Genomic DNA, 17,839 nt, shown 5'->3' on the forward strand with positions numbered 1-17,839 from the left:
TCACACACACACAAAGTTTAAAAGACATTCTTTAGATAGCTGCAATCTTTCTTGATACCTTTCCTGGGTTTTGATAGTGTAATAGCTTTACAACATATGCTCTTTCTTATTTGTGTCCATGGTTAGCTGCATATACAATAAATCAGGTAAAATTAATAATTACACAAATAATTAAAAACTGTATATTTAAAAAGAAAAAAATATGTTTTGAATAATATAGGGGGCCCTATATTATGAAAGTTCCTGGTGCAGCAAATTCTACTGAAAGAAAAATAAGCTGAAGTGGTTTATGAATATGTATGACTGATCATTCACCAGAACAGTTCCAGAGGGACACTTATTTTTCAGAAATTTAATACTGAAAATTTTTGCTAGTTTGAAGCTAGCTGGAATGTTTTGGTGAGAAGGATTAGATCACAGGCTGTGAAAAGAAAACAGTGATGATATCTACTTCACTCATAGGCTTGCTGAGATGTATAAGAATCCAAACATAGATAACACTTTCGGTCACTGCCTGAGCTTTGAGCTGCATTTTTCTCTCTCTAACCTAACCTGATTAATATAAAGCATCATTCAATTTCCAGTGCTGGCTGAGTCTAGTCTGGGTGATTTACAAAGTGTGGGGGGCGGGTAACACCCAAACCATCACATTATGTAAAATGTTAATTTAACTATATGGCATTACTTTTTATATTAAACTTGCTGTATTTACATTTTATAATAATACCTTTTTCAAGCAACTATAAAGCAGTCCTGTCAACAATTCATAACTCAGAATAAGTTAATATCAAGTCACATTGTGCACATAGCCTGTGGGGTTGAACAGTGAGTCAAATATTTGCACAGTTTCTTTGTGTTATCTAGCTTAGATGCTACTTGGGAAACTGAAGTCAGGAGCCCAAGTTTATTTGATTGTCAAAGGAGAACTGTTTCCAAGCAGGGAATTCAAACCTCTACCAAATTTGTTGCCTAGGAGTACTGAACTATTTCCCATCATAGCTTTAGCTTTTTTCCATCCTTCCATTTAATAGCTGGCACAGGAGAAAAGTTTCATGATTCAAAGAACATGCTACATTTCCAAACTTCATTTTTTGCTATTTCTTTCTATAGAGTTACCACAGACAGAATTTGCATTTTGGTTCTGTGGGCACTACAGTATGTGCAAACATATGAATTGATCTGTTAATACTGATGGATCATTTGGAAGTATATTACTCTTCAATGTCTGAAATTTCTAGAAAATACTTACATTTCCAGGGCTTATTTAAATATTGTGATGGGAACTATGATGTAGATTTTTAACAGTAAAATATGAACACAAAAAATCTAAATTTTTTGAGGATTTTCCAAAATGAAACTCTACTGAGAGTTTTTTACACATTTCTGTGATTCAGAAACTGGATCTGACACTGAATCTAACTCTGAGTTGTGTGTAAGATAACTGAAAGAGTAGTGTCCATTTATCTGAGTGAGGAATGTTTCAGCATTTGTGTCTACATCAGTACAATTTTACAGTTATGTTTCATTGAACTGTTAGACCTGGTGATGGATCAAAAGATAATTTAAATTGCGAATAACAATTTGTTTTGATTTTACTGGGACAGAATCAAGGCCAGCTGTGCGCCCTTAGTAGTTTGGAGTCAGCTAGGACAGCTGACCTGAGTTGGCTACAGGTGTATCTCAGACCAGAAGCATCACACTCTATATAAGAGGGAAAGTTTGCTGTGGAAGGGGCTTCTTGCTTCAGCTTCTACAGTGGCGCTTCCTGTTTCTGCTCCTCTTCTTTCTCGTGAGGTCTGCCTTTTTGTTGATTGTGAACACTGTACCTTTGCTGGGCTGAGTGTAACTTTTCGTTGGCATTGATATTAGTCTCAGTGATTCAACAAATCCATTTTCATTTCAGACCTCACGTTTCTTCTCTGTTTCTTGATTTCATTTCTTTGCTAAGAAGTCATCAGGTGTTAGAGGGAGTGTTTTGCTTTAGTGTCAGATAATAAGCTAAATGTAGACACCACAGTATTTTGTTTTTCAACAGAGAACAAATTAAATCAAGTATAATATGCTGCAGTTAAATAGGACAGCTCTTTAGAACGTTTCTTGCTGTGTTAAAAAATTGTTTGATGGAAATGTTCGGAATATGCTTGGTACACAGGGTATTGCATTTCCTGTTTGCCCTCTGGTGTCTGTTATTTTTCATTTTGAATCTATGGGACTCCCTACTGCCTAGAGGTAAATTTCTTTATCATTTAATTTTATATGAATTGCTTTATGCATAATGACAGTGATGTGCTCTACACACTTTATTTTTCTGCCTTCTTCCTATCAGTTTTAAGTAGTTAATCAGCCTAACCCCCTCAAAATAGAGCCTTTTCTGCAGTTGGCACAAGTTACTACCAGTTGAGGTATAGTTCTCATTGTTGACAAACCTGAGACTTTTTTCTGAGTTGTGACAGAATTTTAGACTCCTAGGAAAGGTTCCTAGTAAAAAAATACAAGCTCCCTAGTAAAAAAATACAAGCTCTTGGATTGTGATAGCAGGTTCTTTTTGGCATTGGTGCGTGCTACAATTTTTATTTGTTTTATTTTTTTTAAGTAAAAATTGGGGGGGGGGGGAGGGGGAGTGCTAGTTTCTTGTTACCTTTGGCACTCACCGCCCCAAATAGAATAGCTTTGATGGAACTAAAAGTGCATTTGTCTTTTCTCTTGTCTTGGATTGCTCACTGATGTGGGACTTCCCATAACCAGTTGTTTATAAAATGTGCCCAATATTCTACCTTTCCTATTTTGAAAATATTAGCAGATCGCTTTGATTAGCTTTTTCAGAAACCAGTAAAAACTCCAGTGAGGTATTTAGTTTAAAAAAAGTTGACAGCATATCAGAAGTTTTGAACATAATTTTGTTGTTAGACATTTTGTCTTTTCTTAATTGTAATCTTCATTTCTATTTTAAAGTGTTCTCCTGATTTAATAATTTTGTCTTTTTTTCTCAAATTTGATAGACTTTTTACAGTGTTGTGAAAAGAAAGTTCAGCTGACACAGTGAATAAAACAAGTGCTTCTGGCTGGCCTTTCGGCAGATGACTTCAGTTATCAATCAAACTCCCACGCAGCTGCAGCAATGTGCTTTGACTGATGACCCCATAGTCCCCTCCCTAAGGGCTGGCTAAAGGTCCTTCTTCTCTACACTAACTCAGAAACATTTGATTAATAAGTGGAAAGTTTCTCTGCTGTCTTATTTTATCTCAATTCTGTTCAGCTTGCATCTTCCCCCTTCTTCCCCCCCGTTTTCAATGCTAGAGTTCAGTACAGTCACCTTGGGTGAAACAGTTATGTACCTGCATTGTTACACCATATCTGTGAGAATTAGATGCTGATTTACACATCTAAGAGGAATTATTTTGCTATGAAAATGAGATTCAGTTGATTTTAACTTTTTGACATGAGGAATATGGCTTGATCCCCTTTGACCTTTCTTATCTATAATTTCTATTGTTTTTAGTGATACTAATTTATGATGCCTCACTTTGTAGAACATTGGCATTTGGGAGAGGCATATTCTTCTGAGAACCTCTTGTGTATTGGTGGCAGAGCAGAGACAGGGATGTCTGGCTTGTTGATTTTTTTTAATGAGAGACTATGAATTTTCTTAGATCCTGGGCCTTGTCGTAGGTGTGAATATACCTAAGTTTTTCCAACAGAATGAAATTAAATCTCTTAAAATTAAAGTGGGAGTGATCCAGAGAAGTTATGACAGTAGTTTCTTCCTCATTCTCTGCAATATGTCAATTTTCTTCTTGACTGTTCTGTTCTTGGCTTTTGTGTTATTTTTATCATGTCTTCTACATATTGTTAATTTTGTTGCTTCCTCTTCCCTATTTTGTTAACGATGTCATCTGTCCTGTCACCAAGATTTTTCTCTGCATTTCTGATCTTCTCTTCCTCAGATGTTTTCTGCAAATGTTTTGACTCTGGTTGTGTCTTGAGTGATATGCACTGATAGCTGATGACTATTAGCTATGCAAAAACTGGAGTGGATCCAGGAAATTCCAAAGCAGTTGAAAATCAGCCTTTGGAAAGAACACCTTTAGCTGTGCTGTCAAGCATAGGACCCATCTGCAGCAACAGTGGTGCAGCTTGACTGACATCATCATGCTGTGAGCAATTAATTTGCGCTCAGTTATTTGCTATTCATTGTTGCCACCAGTTTTAGAGCTGTTGGCATAATCTTTGCCTGAACTATTATCACATCTCTTTATTTGGAAGAAAAGGCACAGCCACATTCAATCCATTTTTAGTTGTTTCAGTCCTAGTATGACAAAATTGGATCAGCATGAAACTGATTTGAGTGCACTCAGAATTTGGTATTTCAGCAGAGTTAGACTGAATTAGAGTGAACACAGGAAATAAAGGCGATAAACGTGACAGGAGCCATGACATTTTACCTGACAGATTTTATCTGATGTATAAATTTGTTCTTCAGCCAAGAGTGTCCAAATTTGCCTTAAATTCTTTAATTTCATGTTCATCTGGTGTGAATCTTTGCTGGTTTCTGTTGAGCAACAGTGAATTTACAGCAGTATATATAATTAGCTTTCCATGTGCTCAAAAATCATTGAGTTAGCCTGATAATGTTTTTGTTGCCTTTTTTTTTTTTAATCTCAGCATCATAGACCAAGAATCTAGATGATGTTTTACTATACATTTTACTTCAAAATGGCTTATATTGTCCATTTAACTATCATAAACACCATAGGTAGAGGACAAATAAGCTGAACCAAATTTAGCTCTTTCCAGACCCTCTTGTTGTTAGTGTCCAATCCTAGTATAATTTTCTTTGACTGATTGATTGAGGTTCATCTTACTGAGTTTTGTCAAATCGTAAAAGCTTAAATCAAGAGGTGCCACATGTCTCTGTCTTGAATACTTATTTACATGTCTACAGCCTTGTTACCTTTTGTTTTTTGGTGATTGACAGGATCTTCAGGCTTTGATACATCTAATTTTCAAGAAGGACAAAATATGATGCCAAGTACCAAGAGGTTATGCAGAAATCTTTCAGGTGTCTGAAAAGCTGATACCCTTTCCTTTCCAATATACGTTTTTGGTAGCTTCCTGCTCTGTTTCTACACTAAAAACCCCTCTAAGTTTTATTTCAAACCAGAAAAAGTACTGTGGCTATTCTGGCAGAACCCCATACATCAATGCAACTTTACCTAGCTCATATTTATTTTGCAGCATCTCCATCCTTCTTTCAGCATATCTTTCCCATATATCTTTAGGTCTTTCTTGAAAAAATAGTCATACATATGGAAAGTTCTTGAAATTCCGTCATTGTGTCTTTTTGGTGGTTATTTTCAGACATTGCAGCATGCTACAATTGTCACAAATGCAAATAATAAGTAGATACTGATGGAAGCATGGATGTGAAAGCTGAAACTGGTATAAATTCATAATTACACAGTATGATCTGTTTGATGTAATGTAGTTAATAAGAAATACTGCATATTTTACCGTGATCACTGTTGCTCAAAAAGATAATTTGTGAGGACATCCACAATTATTTCTGCATTTTGGTCGTAACAACAATGGCTGGAAAGTTGCCTGGCAGCCTAGGAGTACTGGTTGACAGTTGGCTGAACATGAGCCAGCAGTGTGCTCATGTAGCCAAAAGGGCCAACAGCATGCTGGGCTTTATCAGGAAGTGTGACTATCAGGAGTAGGGAAGTGCTTATGCCCCTGTACTTGGTGCTGGTGAGGCCACACCTCAAATACTGGGTTCAGTTTTGGGCCCCTCACTACAAGAAAGACATTGCTGGAGCATGTCCAGAGAACAAGTCTCATGAGGAGTGGCTGAGGGCACTGGGGTTGTTTAGTCTGGAGAAGAGGCTGAGGGGAGACCTCATTGCTCTCTACAACTATCTAAAAGGAGGTCATAGTGAGGTGAGAGTCTGTCTCTTTTTCCAAGTAACTAGCAATAGGATGAGAGTACATGGCCTCATGTTGCTCCAGAGGAGGTTTAGATTGGCTATTATATTTCTTTGCTGAAAGAGTGGTCAGGCATTGGAACAGGCTGCCTAAGAAGGGCATGGAGTCACTGTCTCTGGAGGTGTTTAAAAATTGTGCAGACATTGCATGTTGGGACATGGTTTTGTGGGCATGGTGGTGTTAGATTGACAGACAGACTGGATCATCTGAGAGGTCTTTTCCATCTTTAATTGTTCTATGATTCTGCTTACTTTTCAATGTCATTAAACAGGCTTTGGATAAAATCTCATGTCTTCTTTTCAGTGTCAGAAGCTCAGAATTGCAAACTATCCATCATGTATATATGAAATAAATATGCATGAAGAACAGACATCATTAGAGAACTGTGTGACCTTTGTGTTGCTGCAGCTGTATGTGATGAGGAAACACAGTACAACAGTGTAATTACTTTTATTAAATCTGGCAGATTTCTCTCTGTGTAGAGGCACATGAGTATAAATCAGACCTGGCCTTAAATAGAGTAAAGAATACTTTTGCTCAAAACTTTTAATTTTAAAAGTTACATTATATTGCTTTCCCACCTCCCGCTATAGGGGAAACTGTAATAATTTGTGATGGTTTGGGTGTTACCTGCCCCCCCCCCCCCCGCTTTTGGAAATCAGCCAGACTAGACTCAGCCAGCTCTAGAAATTGAATGAAGCTATTTATTTACAGTTAGCAAAATATACAAGCAGATATTTACAGTATATACAGTTATATACAGAACTATACAAGGTAAAAGGTAATACAGAAACACAACAGCCCTCCCGGAAACCTGAGTCCCCAGGAGGGCCTCCCAACCACCCCTTCACCTTCCCCCTACCCCTCTAAACCTTACCTCAGTTTCAAGGAAAAATGGAGGTTTGGCCAGGGGGGTTAGGAAGCAAAGTGGATTAGTCAAAAAAATGAAGGGTGAGGTTAGAGAGTAAGATGCAGCTCAGAGCTCGCCAGCAGCAGAAGAGAAGTGGTTATCTATGTTTTTATTTCTTGTTCTCATACATCTCAGCAAGCCTATGAGGGAATTAGACATCACCACTGTTTTCCTTCCACAGCCTGTAATCTAATTCTTCTCACCAAAACATTCTAGCTAGGCTCAAACTAGCACATAATTTCATCAAAAGCAACTTAGTCTTTAAATCTGGTGTCTGTTATCCTTCTGTAGCTCCATGGTGCAGCGCAAATTCCATGTTCTGTGTTGCTTACACAGCCTTATGGGCCTGCTCTGTCAAGGCTTACAATGTACTGAGCAGCCACTCCACTGAACTATGGAGGAATAGCTCCATAGACTTGAGTAATAAACACTGCCACAGTGAGCAAGTCATCAGTCATTTCCCAAGAATAAAGAGGAATGATTTCTGTAGTAGTTCTGGAGTTTCCCACCACCACTAGATTAATCAGACTAACTCAGCTGGCTGGAATTTAAGGAATGAGGGTTTGTATTTACAGTTTAGCACTATTTACGAGCATATCTATACAATGTATTACAGATATTTACATCTATATACAGTAATATGCAAGTTAAATGTAATACAGAAAAGCGAAACCCCTCCCAGCAGCCAGATGGCCCAAGAGGGACTTCCACTTACTCTTCCAACTTCTTTACACCCTTCCCCTTATCTCAGAATTTCTCTTACATGCAGGGTGAGCTGGGAAGGTCAGCAATGGGTGTTAGAAGCAGAATGATTAGTTGGAAATGTGCAGGTTCAGGCTGAAGAGTTAATATGGTAAAAGCGAGGCAGAGACTGTCTTATCTTTCTATGTGTCCATGTTTTTATATGTCCCAACAGAACAAATGGGTAATATAGACATCACCTTACTTTCTTTTTGTTGTGGAGGCAGGGAAATAATGTGGCTGAGTCAGGAATTTATATAAAAATAGAATTATTTTATTTCCCAAAAACCCACCCCCAAAACCACATACAGAAATTAATTTAGTTTTAATTACCAGATTCAGTTTGTTTGAGAAGATCTACAGGATACCATAGATAATCTGACTATTTTGGAAGTCAGAAGTTGGAAAAGGCTTTTAGCTATTAAATTATAGTGTTTTTCTTAATAATAAAGCTGAGCCAAACAACTCACAGTCACCCCTTGTGCTGGAAGGGCCCCTTGCTCACCCCCGCTTCCGCAGGGCGGAAACAGGCACCTTTTCCTCTCCCATTCAAGCCACAGAGGAAGAGGAATTTAGGGGTACACAGGCCTCCAGGACGCTTTTCACAGCAAATAATCTAATTTATCTCATTAAAATATTCCAATTATCCTCGAACCAGCACAACTTCAGAGTGGCAGGAGTGGTTATAATGTCGCAGAAGTATGCAAACATTCTCCGCCATCATGAGTTCTGGAAAATAGTCCCAAATTAAATCCTTACCAAAATGCACCTTGTGTTCCTGGGACACTTTAAATAGACATTGGCATAACAGCTATTAATGTGCATGCTTCAAAGACATTTATTAAGACCAGCTGAGCTGCACATCCACTTCATAAATTATTAAGGTTAGTCTCAGTTAGTGGCCAACTTGAGTTATCAGTGCCAAGCTAAACACAGTTTTCAATCAGTTTACATTGACTACAGTCAGAACTGTAGGTGTTTGCTTCCTCTGACAAGCAGATGGCAGCTGTCTGAGGCAGGCCATCAGATTCAGAAACAGATGCTGACAAAGTTAGCCTGCAATGACTTGTCCTAGGTAGGAAGCCAATGCAGAATGATGAGAATTGCTACAACCTCTACTATATCAGGGCTGTTCCTACATAGGGAATGTGGAAGGGGAAAGCAAGCTGGTTAGCAAGAACTTAGACCTAAAAAAATGGTCTTAAAAACCAGCGTATGCTGGTCTGGGTTATATATAAGCATGATACTACCATATAGAAATCAAGTCAGTAAACGTCATTGCTCTTACCCAGTATTTTTTTCCACGAACATTTGCATTCTTATCTTTTCAGAGCAAGTACTTTCTGTACATAAGATGTTTGCAATAAGAGCAGGTCACTATTTTATATATTTAAAAGTATTACTAGAGCTCTATTTTCACTTGTATAAAAAGCAATTCAACTGTATGTGTGTGTGCATTCATTGCGTTTTCCGCATGTGTTTATGTGTGTATATATATATATATGCATGCATGAAGCCTGTGTGTATCAGAGCTGCCAGATCTGTGTTGTCTCTGTTCTCCCGGCAAGACTTGTTTCATATGCCTGCAGTACATTCCCATAGCCTCCGTCACCTGCACTGTGGTACATGCCAAGTGAAATTGGTTATCCTGGTACGTGATCTGCCTGCCAGCTCTTTACTGCTTGTGGGAGTCACAGGCTTCCACTGGAAGAGAAAAGGTTGGGAACTGCGCATGTGCATTAGTAGCAGTTTCCTTCATTACCAGGAGACTGATTTTCTTCAAATAATAGCTGTGATGTTTATGTTTCAGAAGTAATCTGGGGGATTGTATGCATAAGATTATATGCATAGCAAGGCAAGTCTGTCAAATTCCTGCAGTTTTAATCTCAAAATTCGTCTCCATTTTTACAGCGTGATCTAGTGGGGTTTGTGCAGGTTCTTTCCTTTTTTCCCTTCCTTTTTCTTAGATCTCCTTTTTCTTTTTTTTCCCTTGCTCCTGTGGATCCACTGCATCTTGACTCATTTCCTAATGATACTGATCTGTCTGTACAATGATGATAATCTTCCCTTTTAACCACACAACTGAGGAAAGAAACTAATTTTTTTCTGTCAAATGAGGAATTCCTGAAAGAGTGTTTATGTTCTTTGATGTGTTAAGACAGCTCTGTCCTTAGCATTGTGTGGACAGTAAAATGTAGCTGAAAAGCTCCCTGGTCTTCAGACATGCCTGCTGGCCTGTCAGGATCTTGAAAGTGTCACTGCCTTCCATGCTGAGAACTAATGGTGCAGAGCAGAAGAAAGCACCCAAGAAGAAAATACCTACTGGCACGAAATGGCCTTTTTCAGAGCGGGCTTCCAGCTTGTTGGAAGTATTTTTTCTTCAGTGATATTTTTTGCTACAGAGAAGTCTTAAGGAAAAAAAAATCACAGTTGTGTCACTTATCTGTCTGTCATTCAGGCATAGCACAGTCAGTGCCCTAAGTACTTCAACAAGTTTGACCTAAATTCTCAGGAAAGACCCGCTCCCTTCCCTGTTCTGCTAAGCTGTAGGGTATGTAGCAGATTTTGAGCAAGACACTTTCTTTCACTTATTTCTGAAGAAAAAAAGTCATATACAAACAGTATGTACATTGTTGTGGAATTTGATTTTAAATGTACCTTGCATTTCTCCCCAAGTCTTTATTTCCATTGTATAGCACTGTGTTACATAAAACTGCATAATTCTCTAAATATTTGTCTAAGTGGGAAAGTCATCTCAAACTTATCATAGAATCAACCAGGTTGGAAGAGACCTCCAAGATCATCCAGTCCAACCTATCCCCCAGCCCTAGCCAGTCAACTAGACCATGGCACTAAGTGCCTCATCCAGTCTTGAACACCTCCAGGGACGGTGCCTCCACCACCTCCCTGGGCAGCCCATTCCAATGGCAAATCACTCTCTCTGTGAAGAACTTCCTCCTGACATCCAACCTATGCCTCCCCCAGCACAACTTGAGACTATGTCCCTGTGTTTTTTTTGCTGGTTGCCTGGGAAAAGAGATCGACCCCCACCAGGCTACAGCCTCCCTTCAGGTATTTGTAGACAGCAGTGAGGTCACCCCTGAGCCTCCTCTTCTCCAGGCTAAACAACCCCAGCTCCCTCAGCCTCTCCTCAAAGGGTTTGTGTTTAAGGCCTCTCACCAGCTTCGTCACCCTCCTCTGAACGTGTTCCAGTATCTCAACATCTCTCTTGAATTGAGAACCCTGAACTGGACACAGTACACAAGGTGTGGCCTGACCAGTGTCACTTAAAACAGAATGGGTTTGAAGTAGAGCATAATGTATGACTAAAGCTATACTAGAATAGCATGATATTTGCACACTGCTTTAAGGTGCATCCAGCCCTAGCATTGCATGTGAATTGTATTGTGAAGAGGTAGATAACAGTCACAGCACTGACTTTGTTCAGAATTGTAGGTATTTATTTTCTCTTTCAAAAAGCAGCTCTTCTTTGTGAGGGAGGATATTATGGAAACTAGTTTTAGTTTGTATGAAGAATGTATTTACTTGATACGTAGTAGTCAAAGAATATTTAATAGGATGGTTATAAAAAGATTCAATGTAACATAGCATTTCATAAATGGAAAACATACTGTCATGGGTTGAGTTGAATCTGTTGCTGATACTCAATACCATACTATCATGCCAGCTTTAAAATGAAAGTGCTGTTGAACAAAATATTATGGGGCTTGAAGTTCATGTTCTGGTTGCTGCTTTTGGTTTCAAGTTTGGCGTGTTGGTCTTTTTTGCTAGGCTGGCTGCGGATCAGAGGGTCAGGGGAGCTGGCTGCTGGCTTCTGCTGCTTTTGCATTTTGTTGCACTTTTTTGCAAATAGACTAAGGAAATTGTGCATTGTATTGTCTTATTTCCAGCAAAACTCTTTATCTTAACCCAAGGGTTTTTTGTGTGGATGGGTTTTTTGAAAGTGGCCTGTGTTAACCCAGGACACATACTTTGCAAAATTGTACACTGCAAAAAAATAAAATATAATGTTCAGCTACTGGCTGCTGCAGTGAAAAACTGTTTCGACTACCTGATAAATAAGATGGTGCAGTGATATATTCAGAAGACTCAGAGTAGTGACTTTTAAACTTTTGTCTCTGATCTGATACACCCATTGCAAGATCTCCATGAATCTGTCAATTCTGTATGTATTTATTAAAGATAACAGGAGTTGCCTGCTTTTTACAACATCAAGGAACAATTATCTAATGCAAGTAAACTGCTGTGAGCTAAGATGCATTTTTACTTTGATTACTTTAGACTTTCATGATGTATTTCAGTATTTGGTATCACAGAAAAGTCTAGTTTGGAAGGATCAGCCAGTCCAATTTTCTCTTGAGAGCACAGCTTTAGATTAGGTCATGCAGGGTCCTGTCAAGCCAGGTAAATGTCAGATATTTTCAATGAGGGAGATTTTATCACTTCTCTAGGCGACCTAACCCAATCTGTAATTCTTCGGTGAGGAGAGGTTTTTGTATCCAGACAGAACTTCCCATGAAGCAACTTGTATCTCTTGCACTTTGTGCTCTGACTGTACATCCTTGTGAAAATGCCTCCACCTTCTCTAAAACTGCTTTTGATGTTCTGGAAGACTCTTATTAAACCCACCCTGAGCTTTCTCCTCTGTCTTTGAAACTTCTCTTTCTCAACCATCAAGTTCCTTAATTCTTTTTTTGTATTTCCTGGTCAGCAATTCCTTCTAGCAGCTGAAATTCCCTGGTTCCTTGATTATGTGCTTTGTGAAGGGAAAAAAAAAAAGGTTTATCTGCAGTTTTGGAACAATTTAAATACAGAAATTACAATCTACTGTTCAGTTAAACAATTTGTAATATTCAGTTCAACTACTTGAAATCTTTTGCATTCCATACCTAAGCCTTTCTACTTTGTTCTATCTAAGGTTTAAATTTGAGATCTGTATTATGCATATACAGGTGCATGGACTCACCCTCCAAAATACAGTATAGACAAGAAACAAATACTTTCAGTCCCACAAAATTCTCATGTGGTTGTAAAAGAAAAATAAAATCTTGGAGCAGGATGTTGTTGCAACAGAAATTGCAGAGGTAGTAAGAGTTACCATCTGGCAAGGCCCCCAGACCAGATGGATCCACTAATAACTTCTATAAAGCATTTTATCAGATCCTGCTGGAATGCATGATTAGTATCTTTACTTATTGCAAATTAATAGGGCTCCAGCATTGGGTGCTGGAGTCAGAACTACTGAAGTTGGAAGGGAAGGAAAATAAAATATTTCCTGAAATTTCTTCTTCCAGACATTTTTATTAATAAGGTATAATGTTAAAATATGACCTGAAGTTTATTGGTTCATCTTCAGTGGATTGTTTGCTCAAAAGAGGTGTCTATCCAACGTACTTTTAATAAAGATCTTTTTTGTAAATGCATCAAAGCGCTTTTGGAATTCACAGATCTATTCACACACAAAAGCATTTGGCTGCTCAGAAGAGCAGACTGCCAGAAATCCCCTTGCTTTCTTTGCTTTCCCTGGCAGGAAGGGAACATGTACTTCCAGAACAATTGATCTCTGCCACTTACCCTACATGCGCATCTGCTGCTGTTGCTTTTTGCACAGAGAGAAGGTTGAGTCATGTGGGGAATTGACTGCCACTAGCAGCAAGCAGTACCAGCAGCAGTTGCTGCTAATTCTTTCCATTTCCACTCCAACTCTTTAGGAAGAGAACCTCCACTTCTGCACACCGTACTTGGATCTTGTGGGACTGCAGTGAGGGCACTGTTTGAGCCATGGCTGCCCTGCTCAGCTTTCCTCGTGGAGCAGCATGGCTCTCACTGCTCCTTGAGAGTAAAGCCTTTGCTTGTGTGGTTTGTATAGATGGCAATTATGGGAAAAACACAGGAACTGTATGAATTATGTTTAGGAGAAATGCTTACAATTTTAAGATGCAAGTCTTGATTTTATTTTTCCTACTGTGTTGTTGAACTATTACATATTCTCAATACTAAGAATAGATCTGAAATCTGCTGATATGTGTGCAGAATCTGGTAGATGAGCAAAGAGCTGTGTAGTATGAAGCATGGGAGTGAAGAAATTAATTGGTTTCTCAGAGGAGTTAAGTCTTAAATAGTCCAGCCATTCACTTCAGTCTAGCAGCTCTAATGTACTGCATTTTAAAGAGATGTCTGTGGACCTATCACCTGTGACTTGCAGAAAACTGTCTGTTTGCATAATAAAGACTTGTGTTTCTAGGTGTACTTCCTACTGGAAGAGTAGGAAGTAATTTCCTAATAATAGTAGTCTCTACCATAAATTGCTGATGTTTATATGCCTCAACTACTCTAATCATATTTTCATATTGCATTGATATAGAAGTATTCCTGCATTTTCCAGTGGTGCAAATAGTGATGCGATGTTATAAATGGTGTTGATACTGGGTAGGATGGATGCTTAGAAGGGTAGACTAAGTGCATGTAACAGCTCAAAACAGAAGCAGTGAAGTTGGTATTTTAAAAGGCAAGTTAGATCACAAAACCTTTACCAGCAGGAAATCTTGAGAGTCTGGAGACAGGAAGGGACCTATACAGGAGGTATATCATAGTAGCACATATGTGTGCTAGTTTGAAGCTAGCTGGAATATTTTGGTGGGAAGAATTAGATTATAGGCTGTGAAAAGGAAACACTGGTGATGTCTACTTCACGCATAGGCTTGCTGAGATGTATAAAAACAAAAACTTAAATATAGGTAACGCAGTTGCTCTCTGGCTTTGGCTGCCTGCACTTTTCTCCCTAACCTGCTGTCTGACTAATCTTTCTGCTTTCAAATGCTCCTGACCGATTCTCTAAACTCACCTTGAATGTAAAGCAAAGTCTGGGATAAGGTAGAGGGGTGGAAAGGAGGTGGAAGGGTGGTTGGGAGCCCCTCCTGGGGACTCTGGTTTCAGGGAGGGGTGTTGTGTTTCTGTATTACTTTTTGAACTTGTATATTTCTGTATATAGCCATATATATTGTAAATATCTACTTGTATATTGTGCTAAGCTGTAAATATAAAGCTTCATTCTAATTCCACTTGGCTGAGTCTAGTCTGGGTGATTTCATCAGAGTAGGGGGGCGGGTAACACCCAAACCATCAAAGTGTTCTATATTTCAATACACAACAAGCATGTAAATACAGGTATCAAGTAGTCACCAAGATTGGTGGGTGAAATTGGACTTTATTTCCTTGCTCTGTAACACACTGTTCTCTCTGCCAAAAATAAACACTTGATTATCTAACAGCCAGACTGAGTGTAGGCAGTTATGGTGCATTGTAAAGGCTGTTCCAGGAGACGAATGTCCTCAGTGGTTCTGGAAAATCAGACTATTTACTGAGCTGCCAAAATGTGATATTAGTTCCTAATTTTAATTCCCCCACTAGTTGACTTCATGCATCAACCCCCCCACGCCCCGCCCCAAAAAACAAAACAGATACATTTAGTAAAGATATTTATGTTGTAGGAAACATGTTCTTGTTTTTAACCTTATATCCAGGAATGGAAAAAAAATAGGAAGTTCTAGTATGTGGTAGATGTAATTAAACTGCAATTCTGTTCTAGCAGTGAGCCAAAATAATCTTTTCCATCTGATTTTTACCATTAAGGAAAAATGTTCAAACTTAATCATAGGTATGACAGGTTAAGTATGGTGAAGTCATTCACTATGCCTATTGCAGGTTTTGAATTGAGATGAACTAGTTGACACCCGGTACAATCTAGAATCAAGACCTGTGAAGTGCAAGAGCAGATAAAACAGTGGTCTTGGGAGTTGTGCTAAATTTGGGAGATTTGCATGAATTATTCTTTAACGTGAAAAAAATGGAATACTCTGAAACTTCCTTAATTATTTTGCATGAATTCTTCTTAATAATTACTGTTACCTGCTCCTGGAATAGAAGAAATATTTGGCTTCCCTAAGCCAAATGAATGCCATTTTATTAATAGGATGTTTTTCCTTATTCCATCTGTAGTTCACCTGCTTAGACGTTGTTCAAACTTACTTCCTGGATAACAGTATAAAACTATATTTGTATTCATATGACCTTAGGGAGAATTTTTTATTATTAACAACCCCAAACTAGATATTCAAACTAGATCCTCTGGGTTTTTGTCCTGGAAGTCCTGTGTACCCCTAAATTCCTCTCTCTCCGTGCCTTGAATGGGAGGGAGAAAGCCGCCTGGTTCCCCCCCCCCCTCGGCTGCCCCGCAGGTGTGAAGGGGGTGAGCAAACAGGTGCTGCCCGCACGAGGAGTGCCCCGTGCAGTGCCCGCGCTGGGATCGAGCCGGAATTGGCTGTGCGCTTCCACGCCTACGGTGTGGTAACTCTGCCCTTTGTCTAACGAAGGTATAAATATTGGGGGCTTCCCGCCTTTGGGGGTTCCCGCCTTGGATTTCGTCCGTGCCTAGACGTTCGTGCTTGCCTGAGACTGACCCCCCCCTCGCTCGCCTAAGCTGAATACAGAAAGCTTCAAAGAACGGCTTCCCCATTGACACCTTTGTCAGAGCTTAACGACTCTTAACGATCCTCCTACAGCTGCTGAAAAGGGAGCGAGAAAGAGAGACAGACCGCCAGCAAGTCAGCCTGATCGTGAGTTATTTTGGCTCAACTTTATTAGCAAGAAAACCGCTATTAGTTAATAGCTAAAGCCTTTTCCAATTTCTGACTTCCACAATAGTCAGATTATTGATGGTATCCCTGTAGATAATTCTCATGCAACTCAATCTGCTAATTAAACTAAATTAATCTTTGTATATATAGTTTTGGGGGCGGGTTTTTGGGAAAATAAAATAACTATTTTTGTATGAAATTCCCAACTCGGCCACGCATTAATTCCTGCCTCCACAACAGTTTTGTCAAAAACAGTACTTCAAATCTCAAAGGGTAACTATGACAATAGGAAAGAGGAGCTTCTGGTACCATGTCACTACTGATAGCCTGCATTCTTCTTGTTAACATGGGGTGAAATTTGCTAAATGATAGTCTTTCATGTTACAATGAAAATCTGTTGTGTGATGAGGAAAATATAAATTTATTTATTATAAAATATGCTGCTGCTTGGTTCTGGGAAATAGTTGACATCTAAGAGAAATGCTCCCAACAGTAAAAAAACAGAGGTGTTAGTGTTCACACTTAGACAGACATGAGAGAGAGGATTTCTGTGGACTCCCTGGTGGAGATTTTCATATCTGAAGGATTATGAAGAGAAATGTAGCTTGATTGCATGAACAGAGCCTGCATTAGAATGACGCATGCACAGCCTGTCTCTGTACCAATACTACAGAGAACAAAAGGATTGAGTGTTTAATATGTTTAATGAATGTGTAAGAAAATTGGTCAAAGCAAGTCTTCTGAATGCTGGTGAAAACTGGGAAGCAGTTTTTGAAGCATGGGCACCTTTCTTGGAAGTAGTAGAAGTAAAGTTGGATGTGATATGTTTTTTGCAAAGTACTGTTTCTGATCAGCTGTTAGAGAAAATGAGGTAAACTAATAAAGGTACAAGAAATGTTACTTCTTGTTAGACAGCAATAGCCAGATACACCTGTCATTGTTCTTCAAATATAGGAGAAACAACTGATTTCTCTGTTTCTTCTGAGGTTACTATCTTTAAACATGTAACGATGAGAGGATTTCTTTCGTGTACTTTTTGTAGTGAAAAATACTCATTATTCAGCCACTGGTCCCCATTTCAGAATACTGAAGCCAATGTGTAAAAGAGGAATAAATTACAGAAAATAATCTACTGAATTCATAAAGCTGTGAAAGACTAAAAGCTTGTGTGTTGTACTGATTGAGGCTAATTGGAATATTCGAATGAGAAAAATCAGATTATAGGCTGTGGAAAGAAAACAGTGGTAATGTTCACTCATAGGTTTGCTGAAACATATAAGAACAAGGACACAGACATATATAAGACGGTGTGTGTGTCTCTGTCTCTTGGAGTGTGTGTTTCCCTTCTGCTTGGATCTGTGTAACTAATCCTTCTGCTTCTAACCCCCCTTGCCAATCCTCCAGACTCACCTTGCATGTGAGGCATACTCTGGGATAAGCTGGAGAGGTGGAAAGAAGGTGGAAGCGTGGCTGGGAGCCCCTCCTGGGGACTTTGATGTCTGGGAGGGGTACTGTGTTTCTGTATTACTTTTAGCTTGTATATTTC

General features: G+C 39.0%; 1 protein-coding gene and 1 long non-coding RNA gene across 9 annotated transcripts in view; both read left to right on the top strand.

Annotated features, from left to right (window-relative positions):
• EML6 (EMAP like 6) overlaps window positions 1–17,839 on the top strand; it is a 102,805-nt gene that overhangs the window by 12,917 nt on the left and 72,049 nt on the right. The window lies entirely within an intron of this gene.
• Window positions 1,718–3,670, top strand: LOC135176736 (uncharacterized). The gene is made up of 3 exons (XR_010302796.1): window positions 1,718–1,794; window positions 2,153–2,229; window positions 3,000–3,670. It is a non-coding gene; the product is annotated as an uncharacterized LOC135176736 (long non-coding RNA).

This window comes from Pogoniulus pusillus, chromosome 7 (assembly GCF_015220805.1).
Source record: "Pogoniulus pusillus isolate bPogPus1 chromosome 7, bPogPus1.pri, whole genome shotgun sequence".
In the NCBI taxonomy this organism is placed as follows: domain Eukaryota; kingdom Metazoa; phylum Chordata; class Aves; order Piciformes; family Lybiidae; genus Pogoniulus; species Pogoniulus pusillus.